The sequence below is a fragment of the Euprymna scolopes genome, chromosome 37 (genome assembly GCF_053919585.1).
Source record: "Euprymna scolopes isolate OS-2025 chromosome 37, ASM5391958v1, whole genome shotgun sequence".
In the NCBI taxonomy this organism is placed as follows: domain Eukaryota; kingdom Metazoa; phylum Mollusca; class Cephalopoda; order Sepiida; family Sepiolidae; genus Euprymna; species Euprymna scolopes.
This window is the reverse complement of record NC_136518.1, coordinates 78,374,243-78,387,263: the sequence shown is the minus strand read 5'-3', so window position 1 is coordinate 78,387,263 and position 13,021 is coordinate 78,374,243. Positions and strand designations below refer to the sequence as shown.

The following is a 13,021-nucleotide window of genomic DNA, read 5'->3' as shown; positions in this document are numbered from 1 at the left end:
TTAGGAATTTGTTAACATTGGACTTGAAGACATCCAAGTTGTAGTCCGGTGGGAAGCAGGCAGACGGAACAGAGTTCCACAGTCGTGCAGTTCTAAGAAAGAAGCTTTGTTCATGGAATCCGCGTTTTGATTTAGGCACAGCTATAGAGTGGGGGAAATTTTTCACAGTGGATTCAGCTAGACGGGTGTTTTTCGTGAAAGATTGGCGAGGGGGGACCAGAGATTGAAGTTCAGACGAGCACCTGCCATGGAAATAACGATAAAACAAGGATAGGCTCGCAACGTCTCTTCTGTGGGAGAGAGGTTGCAGGGTAGAGAAAAGGGCATCCCCCACTAAGCCACGAAGTCTATTTTGTACTCTGTCAAGGCAGGATAGGCTGTTTTTAGCAGCTCCTGCCCAGATATGGCAACAGTATTCCATCCTTGGACGTACTTGGCTTTTATATAGATAGAGAATTGCATCAGTAGTGAGATATCTTCTGGAGCGGTAGAAGGATCCCACCATCTTTCCAGCGACCTTGGCAACAGACTTGATGTACGTGTTCCATTTCAGATCAGGAGTAAAGGTCAAACCCAGAATCTTGTCAAAACACGGGGCCTCACCCAGACGAGAGCCATCCATCACAATGGATGCCAGCTGGGGATCAGAGCGTTGATGATGTAAGGATAGGAGTTTGGTTTTGGATGCATTAAAGGTTACCAGCCACATCTTCCCCCACTGAACCACGCGCTCGAGATCAGAGGCGAGAGAATCAGAGAGAACTTTGTCATTTACAGCCTTTGATGTGTTGCCGTAGATGGTCGTGTCATCAGCATAATGTCAACGAATGATTTAAGTATGTGTTTAGGGAGGTCATTGATGTAGATCAGGAAGAGAGTTGGGCCCAAGATTGACCCCTGAGGGACTCCAGCATTTATATTGCAGGCCTCCGATTTTTGTCCATCTACCACTACTCTTATGAGCCTATCGGAGAGAAATGATTTAATGATTGAGAAAACATTTCAGTTATACCGTAGCTGGAAATCTTGTGAAGTAGACCCTTATGCCATACCTTGTCGAAGGCCTTTGATATGTCAAGAGCAATTGCCCTAGAAAGGAAGCCTTTGTCAAGAGATTCACTAATCCTGTGGTATATAACCGTCAGCACATCTGCGGTAGATCTTGCAGAGCAGAAACCATATTGTGTGTCTCTAAGAAGGTTATTCCTGCTGAGGTGGTTGACTATTTCTCTATTTAATATGGATTCCAGCAACTTACTCATAACACACAGGAGACTTATTGGTCTGTACTGAGAGGGAGATGACTTATCACCTGAATTCTTAAATACAGGGCAAACTGATGAGGTCTTCCAGGGAGTCGGAAAGCACTTCTCCTTAAGGCAGCGCTTAAATAGTTTCGTAAGTATGGGAGCAAGTTCTGGTTGTAGCTTTTTTAACACTATAATTGGGATGCCATCAGGGCCAGTTGCTTTACTGGAATCTAGGTTCTTTATTAGCTTGGCGACCTCATGCACGGATATTTGTATGTTACCTAGCATGTTCTGTGTTATAGGAGGAAATATGGGGAATTGATGGCCTTCGTCGCATTGGGTAGAATTAGCTGCAAAGTTCTTTGCAAATAGTTTGGCCTTGTCTGACGCTGACGAGATGACCTCTAGTCCATTGATAATGGTTGGGATAGAACGCACACTTCTGTTCAGGATCCTATTTGTTATTTGCCAAAACTGGTGGGATCCAAGCCGCTGATCAGCTACCTTGGATTTAACAGACTGGGCATATAGCTCTCTTGCATTTTTATTACTCTTTTACAGTGGCTGCTGGCAGACCTGAAAGCAGCTTTAGTCTCAGTGCATCTATTACGTTGGTAGCTATGGAAAAAGTGATTTCTGTGCGCGATAGCAGCAGCACATTCTGGGGAGAACCATGGCTGGCTGTTAGGTTTTTGTTGGAATTTTTTAGATGGTATGAATTGGTCTATGCCTACAATTAACCATTCGGTCAGATCTGATACTATAGAGGACACTTCCTTTTTAAACATGGAGTGCAGAGGTAAATCAGATATGAATGTACGGAAGCTATCCCAGTCAGCCATAGAGTATCGGTATACAGTACGGTGGAGGGGTACGTCTGGGGGCTTCTTACATTTCGTTTTTATCTTAACTGATACGACGGAGTGGTCGAAGGATCCTAGAGGAGAATGAACGGAACATGAACATAGCTCAGGGGAAGTTGAGAGAAAAAGGTCTAAGAGGCTTGCATAATAATAATAATATATATTCAAATTTAAAACAAAAACAAGTAGTGTTTTTTAGAATTTTACCTGTAAAGTTTGAAATTTAAAATCTTTTTTTTTTAAACCACGTTATTTGTTTTTTCTTTTTTTTTTTTAATGGAATCTTGGTCCTTGCTCCTTTAATTGAAAAAAAATTAGGGCTTGAATTACATTTTTCGAGGAGTTATAAGCTTGGAAAGACAGGGGGATCGAATAATTCACGCCTCCCATTTTGAGATGTCTATTAAAAAGTAAATAATTAATTTATGTACCAAAGTCTTATATATCACAAATTGAAGATAAAAGATCAATAAATAATATAGTCAAATCTAAAACAGTAAATAATTAATTTACTCACTAAAGTTTTATATATCACAAATTGAAGATAAAAGATCAATAAATAATATAGTCAAATCTAAAACAGTAAATAATTAATTTACTCACTAAAGTTTTATATATTACAAATTGAAGATAAAAGATCAATAAATAATATAGTCAAATCTAAAACAGTAAATAATTAATTTACTCACTAAAGTTTTATATATTACAAATTGAAGATAAAAGATCAATAAATAATATAGTCAAATCTAAAACAGTAAATAATTAATTTACTCACTAAAGTTTTATATATTACAAATTGAAGATAAAAGATCAATAAATAATATAGTCAAATCTAAAACAGTAAATAATTAATTTACTCACTAAAGTTTTATATATCACAAATTGAAGATAAAAGATCAATAAATAATATAGTCAAATCTAAAACAGTAAATAATTAATTTACTCACTAAAGTTTTATATATCACAAATTGAAGATAAAAGATCAATAAATAATATAGTCAAATCTAAAACAGTAAATAATTAATTTACTCACTAAAGTTTTATATATCACAAATTGAAGATAAAAGATCAATAAATAATATAGTCAAATCTAAAACAGTAAATAATTAATTTACTCACTAAAGTTTTATATATTACAAATTGAAGATAAAAGATCAATAAATAATATAGTCAAATCTAAAACAGTAAATAATTAATTTACTCACTAAAGTATTATATATCACAAATTGAAGATAAAAGATCAATAAATAATATAGTCAAATCTAAAACAGTAAATAATTAATTTACTCACTAAAGTTTTATATATTACAAATTGAAGATAAAAGATCAATAAATAATATAGTCAAATCTAAAACAGTAAATAATTAATTTACTCACTAAAGTTTTATATATTACAAATTGAAGATAAAAGATCAATAAATAATATAGTCAAATTTAAAACAGTAAATAATTAATTTACTCACTAAAGTTTTATATATTACAAATTGAAGATAAAAGATCAATAAATAATATAGTCAAATCTAAAACAGTAAATAATTAATTTACTCACTAAAGTTTTATATATTACAAATTGAAGATAAAAGATCAATAAATAATATAGTCAAATTTAAAACAGTAAATAATTAATTTACTCACTAAAGTTTTATATATTACAAATTGAAGATAAAAGATCAATAAATAATATAGTCAAATTTAAAACAGTAAATAATTAATTTACTCACTAAAGTTTTATATATTACAAATTGAAGATAAAAGATCAATAAATAAAATAGTCAAATCTAAAACAGTAAATAATTAATTTACTCACTAAAGTTTTATATATTACAAATTGAAGATAAAAGATCAATAAATAATATAGTCAAATCTAAAACAGTAAATAATTAATTTACTCACTAAAGTTTTATATATTACAAATTGAAGATAAAAGATCAATAAATAATATAGTCAAATCTAAAACAGTAAATAATTAATTTACTCACTAAAGTTTTATATATTACAAATTGAAGATAAAAGATCAATAAATAATATAGTCAAATCTAAAACAGTAAATAATTAATTTACTCACTAAAGTTTTATATATTACAAATTGAAGATAAAAGATCAATAAATAATATAGTCAAATCTAAAACAGTAAATAATTAATTTACTCACTAAAGTTTTATATATCACAAATTGAAGATAAAAGATCAATAAATAATATAGTCAAATCTAAAACAGTAAATAATTAATTTACTCACTAAAGTTTTATATATTACAAATTGAAGATAAAAGATCAATAAATAATATAGTCAAATCTAAAACAATAAATAATTAATTTACTCACTAAAGTTTTATATATAACAAATTGAAGATAAAAGATCAATAAATAATATAGTCAAATCTAAAACAGTAAATAATTAATTTACTCACTAAAGTTTTATATATCACAAATTGAAGATAAAAGATCAATAAATAATATAGTCAAATCTAAAACAGTAAATAATTAATTTACTCACTAAAGTTTTATATATTACAAATTGAAGATAAAAGATCAATAAATAATATAGTCAAATCTAAAACAGTAAATAATTAATTTACTCACTAAAGTCTTATATATCACAAATTGAAGATAAAAGATCAATAAATAATATAGTCAAATCTAAAACAGTAAATAATTAATTTACTCACTAAAGTTTTATATATTACAAATTGAAGATAAAAGATCAATAAATAATATAGTCAAATCTAAAACAGTAAATAATTAATTTACTCACTAAAGTTTTATATATTACAAATTGAAGATAAAAGATCAATAAATAATATAGTCAAATCTAAAACAGTAAATAATTAATTTACTCACTAAAGTCTTATATATTACAAATTGAAGATAAAAGATCAATAAATAATATAGTCAAATCTAAAACAGTAAATAATTAATTTACTCACTAAAGTTTTATATATTACAAATTGAAGATAAAAGATCAATAAATAATATAGTCAAATCTAAAACAGTAAATAATTAATTTACTCACTAAAGTTTTATATATCACAAATTGAAGATAAAAGATCAATAAATAATATAGTCAAATCTAAAACAGTAAATAATTAATTTACTCACTAAAGTTTTATATATCACAAATTGAAGATAAAAGATCAATAAATAATATAGTCAAATCTAAAACAGTAAATAATTAATTTACTCACTAAAGTCTTATATATTACAAATTGAAGATAAAAGATCAATAAATAATATAGTCAAATCTAAAACAGTAAATAATTAATTTACTCACTAAAGTCTTATATATCACAAATTGAAGATAAAAGATCAATAAATAATATAGTCAAATCTAAAACAGTAAATAATTAATTTACTCACTAAAGTTTTATATATTACAAATTGAAGATAAAAGATCAATAAATAATATAGTCAAATCTAAAACAGTAAATAATTAATTTACTCACTAAAGTTTTATATATTACAAATTGAAGATAAAAGATCAATAAATAATATAGTCAAATCTAAAACAGTAAATAATTAATTTACTCACTAAAGTCTTATATATCACAAATTGAAGATAAAAGATCAATAAATAATATAGTCAAATCTAAAACAGTAAATAATTAATTTACTCACTAAAGTTTTATATATCACAAATTGAAGATAAAAGATCAATAAATAATATAGTCAAATCTAAAACAGTAAATAATTAATTTACTCACTAAAGTTTTATATATTACAAATTGAAGATAAAAGATAAATAAATAATATAGTCAAATCTAAAACAGTAAATAATTAATTTACTCACTAAAGTCTTATATATCACAAATTGAAGATAAAAGATCAATAAATAATATAGTCAAATCTAAAACAGTAAATAATTAATTTACTCACTAAAGTTTTATATATCACAAATTGAAGATAAAAGATCAATAAATAATATAGTCAAATCTAAAACAGTAAATAATTAATTTACTCACTAAAGTCTTATATATTACAAATTGAAGATAAAAGATCAATAAATAATATAGTCAAATCTAAAACAGTAAATAATTAATTTACTCACTAAAGTTTTATATATTACAAATTGAAGATAAAAGATAAATAAATAATATAGTCAAATCTAAAACAGTAAATAATTAATTTACTCACTAAAGTCTTATATATCACAAATTGAAGATAAAAGATCAATAAATAATATAGTCAAATCTAAAACAGTAAATAATTAATTTACTCACTAAAGTCTTATATATCACAAATTGAAGATAAAAGATCAATAAATAATATAGTCAAATCTAAAACAGTAAATAATTAATTTACTCACTAAAGTTTTATATATTACAAATTGAAGATAAAAGATCAATAAATAATATAGTCAAATCTAAAACAGTAAATAATTAATTTACTCACTAAAGTTTTATATATTACAAATTGAAGATAAAAGATCAATAAATAATATAGTCAAATCTAAAACAGTAAATAATTAATTTACTCACTAAAGTTTTATATATTACAAATTGAAGATAAAAGATCAATAAATAATATAGTCAAATCTAAAACAGTAAATAATTAATTTACTCACTAAAGTTTTATATATTACAAATTGAAGATAAAAGATCAATAAATAATATAGTCAAATCTAAAACAGTAAATAATTAATTTACTCACTAAAGTCTTATATATCACAAATTGAAGATAAAAGATCAATAAATAATATAGTCAAATCTAAAACAGTAAATAATTAATTTACTCACTAAAGTCTTATATATTACAAATTGAAGATAAAGATCAATAAATAATATAGTCAAATCTAAAACAGTAAATAATTAATTTACTCACTAAAGTCTTATATATTACAAATTGAAGATAAAAGATCAATAAATAATATAGTCAAATCTAAAACAGTAAATAATTAATTTACTCACTAAAGTTTTATATATCACAAATTGAAGATAAAAGATCAATAAATAATATAGTCAAATTTAAAACAACAAAAAAGTAGTGTTTTTAGAAATTTACCTGTAAAGTCCGAAGTTTAAAAGCTTTTTTTAAAAAAAAAACACTTTTTTTTTTTTTTTTTTTTTAATGACACCTTGGTCCTTGCTCCTTTAATTGAAAAAAAGAAATTAGGGCTTGAATTACATTCTTCGAGGAGTTATAAGCTTGGAAAGATGGGGTGGAAGTATTCACTATTTTCACGAAATTTCTGACACACCTAGAGGAGCAGTCCTTCACGGCTGAGACAATATTTTTCACTTTTGTACCTCTTCTCCACGTTAAAAAAACGACCATGGTGTCTAACTCTGTCCCGTGGGGAGTCATTGTAAATCGGTATATCAAGATAAAAAATAACATCTTACCTAAAATTAGGTTATTAGTGGTGTTCGCAATTTATCCTCTAGTGTTGGGGGATCAGCCACGGGCACCGAGATATAGGTAGTCTCAGCTCAGCGCACCCAAACGAATGCAAAATAAATTGAATTATAGTTGTTGGGTGTGGTCATTTTATCAAGTTCAAGCGGTGGCTAGAGGGAGGGAGGGGGGTAGAAAAAAAGAAAAAGAAGGGCAGAGAATGTAGGCGAAGAAGAAGAAGAAGAAGAAGAAGAAGAAGAAGAAAGACGGTTGAGGTAGGAAGGGATTAAAAAAGGCAGTTGGTGGGGATGAAGTAAGAGACAGAAAAAAGGGCTCTTGGGTCGAGAGGGAAGAAGGGAGCGAAGAAGAAGAAGGTTGGGATCGAAGAGAGAGAGAGAGAGAGGAGGAGGAGAAGATTAGGATTGAATAAGGACCAGAGAGAGAGAGAGAGAGAGAGAGAGAGAGAGAGAGAGAGAGAGAGGGGGAGGTATTCAATTATAGAACTTATATCGTTTTTAACAGGTGCTTCTGCAGTTTAATAAACCGTTTTTTTTTTTTCGTAAATAACGCGCCGACATTAACCGAGCAGAACAGTTTAATATTTTACAAACATTCTGTTTACATTGAGGGGCAGTACGAGGCGGGGGGGGGGGGGCTGCGGCCTTCCACCGCCTCCCCCCACAATGTAAACAGAATATTTGTAAAATATAAAACGTTTCTTCTGCTCGGTTAATGTCGGTACGTTACTTAGGGAAAAACGATTAATTAAATTTAGTTTGTAAGGGGAATCGATCGGTCTCTGAATTTATGATGAAGTTGAGAGCATAGGTTCGAAACTCCTTTCTCTACAAAAAAAAAAAAAAAAAAAAAACATCAGCAAATAGCGACGACTTGGGAACAATTGCAAACATTTAAAATAACAGTTTTTATTAACCAAAAAAGGATAATATTTTTGTGTGCTATATATGTACCTATTTACAATGCCTCCCCACGGAACAGAGTTAGACACCAGGGTCGTTTTTTAATGTGGAGAAAAGGAACAAAAATAAAAAAAAATTGTCTTAGTCGTGAAGGATTTCTTCTCCACTAACAGAGAACAAGAAATTGAAGTGTAGCATCTGAAGAACAGATACTACACTTTGAGGTATTTATTTGCTCCCCCACTGAGCAAATTAGGCACAAGGCCGATTTTTAATGTGAGGAGTGAAGGGGCAATGGGGACCAACTCCCCGGGGAGTAGTGGAGCTGGATAGTGACAATTGGTATGAAGGGTTGCCCCTACATTGACCAAGGTCTTATATGTGGGGTTGTCCCCACATATGGTCTTTGCTTGCAGTATCTGCCGGAACAGATACTACACTTTGATTTTGTTTATATAGTTTATTGCTTTTAAAAATTTTGAAAATACAATTAAGTAAAAAACAAAAGATTTTTAAACAACAAAATTAGGCACAAGGCCCTACAAGAAATTGGGTAGGGAAAGGGTTCAGGGTCTTTGTGACTAAAGTGATTAAAAGTAATAAATGTAGACTTTGGAGTCTTACTCTTGACTGGCAACATTTACCAAAATACCTCATTCACTCTATGGATCTTAATCTAACTAATAAATCCCCAGCGTTTAAGAATCAAAACCATATTTACAATTTATAAACAGTTGCCCGAGGGCCAAGATAAGTCACAGTTTTTGCTTGAATGTGCACAGTCTCTCCATGTGGGTGAAATTAAAAAGATTGCGGTCCATTAATAATGTGGTGAGATTTCTATGTTTTATGAGACAAGAATTGTGGAACACCATTCAAATGGAAAAAAAAAAAAAGAATATTGCATGATTGTAAATGTATTGCTGGAAGTTTCTAGTGTCTGAAGAAATCCTCCGAGACTTAGGAAGTTATTAATGCCAGTATAATTTAACGAAGAAAACTTTACAAATGCGAAATACTAGGGAAAATATTTTTCTTCTTTTTCTTTTTTTTTTTTTATATATATAGGAGTCACCACTTATCAAGGCCCTGAGGCCATTCGAGGATAAGGGTTATTGAGTGTACAGTAATCAATGGGATAATATCGTAATAGTCGTTATTAATGGAAATTTGGTAGATTGGATCACTTAAGGGGGCGCTTCATCAAGAATTTGTTTATGTTGGACTTGTAAGCATAGAATATTCCTCCATTGTTGCTTTCATAAGCTTCCTTAATAGAGTATTTCATCCGTTTGAAGTTTTTATGGCACTTTTATTCGTGCCGTTTTTTTTTTTTTGTGTAAGCAGTTGAGTCCACGTGGTAATAATTTCGAGCTGGTTATTTAGGCTGCGAAAAGCTTGCTGGAGATCATGGAATCGTTGCTGGGCCTTGTGGAATTTATATCATGAAAGATTTTTAACTAATAAAACATAAACGTAACATGCGGCCGCAGCGGAGACTGAACTCACTGCACGAGTTTGTAGTGTAATTTAAATCTTGTCTGTAGCTGAATACTTGATGCTTCGCCAGAGCTATCAAGGGTATTTTTTATCATCGTGATGCCATCACTAGATGGGTTGACTACCACGGTTTAAGAGAGTCCCATCTACCCTCGAGAGAAGGATATGTTGTATATTGATTTATATTGGAGGAGATGATATATTAAAACGTGTCATGTGTTATCTAGTGGATGTAAGATATTGTTCTTTTAACTGACAGATAATAAACATATAAATCGTATGTATGTTGTTTAGTTAGGAGGATATGATATTGACGTGTAAACTAAATCATGTTGTATCAGACTTATCACACGGGATATTTTTACAGTTCATATGCAATAAGAATAATATATGCTTCATACCTTTTTTTCTTGAAGAGTTCTTTTAACTTCCCGCTGCTCCGTGACGAACCATGACGAACCATGAAGCGATCCACAACTAGTTATTTGTGTATTCAAAACCCCAAAATAATGTTTACATATATTTTCTATTTTCACATTCCTTTTGCGATTCACATGTCAATCATTTCTCTCACAATTTAATTGTTTATTCTTCTAATCATAATAACTGACTCAGCGACCATCCGTCGCTCAAATCAATTAACAAGAATACAATAACAATAATAATAATGTTTTGACCCTTGACTCCGCTTGCCACAGTTAACAGATACTACGCTATGATCACAGCCTAAAGGGTCATAACATTACACTCCTTTCCCACCTTTTTTCAAAAATGTACGGCATACATTTTTCCTATACGCCCTATTCTCACCTTATTCTTCACACCTGCGAGCCAGATAAAAATGTCAGATAATATCTCTGCTATGCATTTTCAATATATTTTCATCCTTTTTTCAACAAATATACGCTGCAGACATGTTTTCTATGTCTCCTTTCTTAAATAATTTATTCAACTGGACCCTTTTTCACGGCCCATATGGCATCATTCAGGGGTGTGAGTAAAGTAACCTCATGTTCGTTAACAGCTGTCATTCTACCATCCCATGCCAATTCCAATATAATTCCCGCCTTATCTCAAAAAAATTTTGCCGACATCTCATCTGACAGATTTTTGACTTCTTTTATACAGGCGTTATTCTTTAAACCTTTAATTCACAATACGGGATCATTTTACTTCTAAAGTTCTTACGTATCAGTGGCATATATTCTATCTTTTTTTTTTTTTTTCCTACTTCAGATTCACTACATAGTGGCCACGTCATCACTACATGTCTGCTCTTGTGTTGGAAGTTCTGTTACTCCCAAGATTGGGCATTTTCAATCAGCCGAAGCTCACAAGCGGCCCTATCTGCAAGCTTAATCTATGCGGGTGCATACCATCGCGCACCCTCGTTGCAGCTACAACAAGCCTTTTAAGCCCATAGGCCTGCAATACTCCCATCTTTATTGTATGCGAAGAATATGATCTTTCAACCGTAACACCGTTCAGCTTAATCAAGCTACATACAGACGGCAAGAATAGCATTTTTCATAATCGAAAAACCTATTAAAAAATCCCCCTTGCAGGGTCCTGCGAATCTCTTCCAAAAAAAAAATAGTTAACCGCCTACGTAAATTTAATCCTGTCCCCTTTTTAAAATTATAATTTGACTAGACCGACCATTTTATCTTAATCTAATCTTCTGATTTTTTTTCTTTCCTTTTTCTTTTTAATTAATATTGCAGACTCCTGGAAAACAACACTTATACATTATGTAATACAATACAAAATCATCAATACACATTTTTTCTAACAATGAACATTAACTTCTAAGTAATTACGTAAAACAGCCTTCTTCAGTCCTTAAAAAAATGTCCAAAAATGCCGTTAAAACTGGAAAAACAATGTTCACGATTTACAGAAACTGTCCATTGCTTCTGACCTGAAAAAGAACATCAATTCTTTTTTCTTTTCTTTTTTTTTTTTTTAACCAGTTCAAAACAACCGATAGCCATTTCCTCTATAAACTTCTGCAACGGTGTAAATTTTTCAACCATGATTGACACAATTCAAAACAATTTCATCTGTGCGTGCTCCTGTTACACTTTCTCTCTCTCTCTCTCTCTCTCTCTCTCTCTCTCTCTCTCTCTCTCTCTCTCTCTCATCGGTCCATTGTTTTAAACAGAATAACGTAATTCTTTTTTTTTCCTTCTAATTTTTACATTAAGTGATATTTTTCTTCTGTTAATAACGAGCTTATTTCTAATACGATAAACATTTTTTCTTAACTATTTTCTATATATAAAGTTTTACAACTGTGTGTCTGTATGTCTTTCTTTTCTTTCCTTGTGAAAAGGTTGTACGCGTGTATTGCTTTTTTTTTCTATTGTTATTTCTTTTTTCTTTTTATTCCAGACATTTTATTGTGTTTTATGTGTTTTTCTTGTCTTTTTTTTTTTATTCTTGACACGAAATCTCCATTCCACGTTGTATTTTTCACAACCCAGGTTTGATATTGCATCGTCGATACGGACTGGTCAACGGACACAAAAATCAATATATGTTGTATATTGGTTTTTATTGGAGGAGATGATATATTAAAACGTGTCATGTGTTATCTAGTGGATATAAGATATTGTTCTTTTAACAGACAGATAATAAACGTATAAATCGTATGTATGTTGTTTAGCTAGGAGGATATGATATTGACGTGTAAACTGAATCATGTTGTATCAGACTTATTGCCCCAGATATTTTTACGGTTCATATGTAAGAAGAGTAATATATACTTCATAGCTTTTTCTAGAAGAGTTCTTTTAACTTCCCGCTGCTCCATGACGAACCACGAAGCGATCAGCACCATATAATCGAGACATATATTCTTATTTGTGAAACCATTAAAACAACTCTTTATATTTTTGTAATATAAATTTATTACAGTTGTCTCAAATGGGTTTCACAGGATCTGCAGTTAGTCTACATTTTCTGTTCATACAGCTCGCTCCCTAGCTGTCTGTCCACCCCTGTCTAGACGTCTGTCCGCTCTGATGGTCAATCCTCAACTCCCTCAATCTCTCCAAAACTAACTACATCACGTGTTCTCTTACGTCACCTAATTACGTGTCTCAGACCAACCTAATCCACAACTAGTTATTTGTTTATTCAAAACCCAAAAATAAT

The 13,021-nt window shown here is 30.5% G+C and overlaps 1 protein-coding gene across 1 annotated transcript in view; it reads right to left on the bottom strand.

Annotated features, from left to right (window-relative positions):
- Window positions 1-7,590, bottom strand: part of LOC145261239 (uncharacterized) — a 54,170-nt gene extending 46,580 nt beyond the window's left edge. Inside the window, exon 1 of the mRNA XM_080119614.1 lies at window positions 7,451-7,590. The gene's annotated coding sequence lies outside the window, so the exon portion shown is untranslated. The remainder of the gene's footprint in view (window positions 1-7,450) is intronic.
- Between the last annotated feature and the right edge of the window lie 5,431 nt (window positions 7,591-13,021).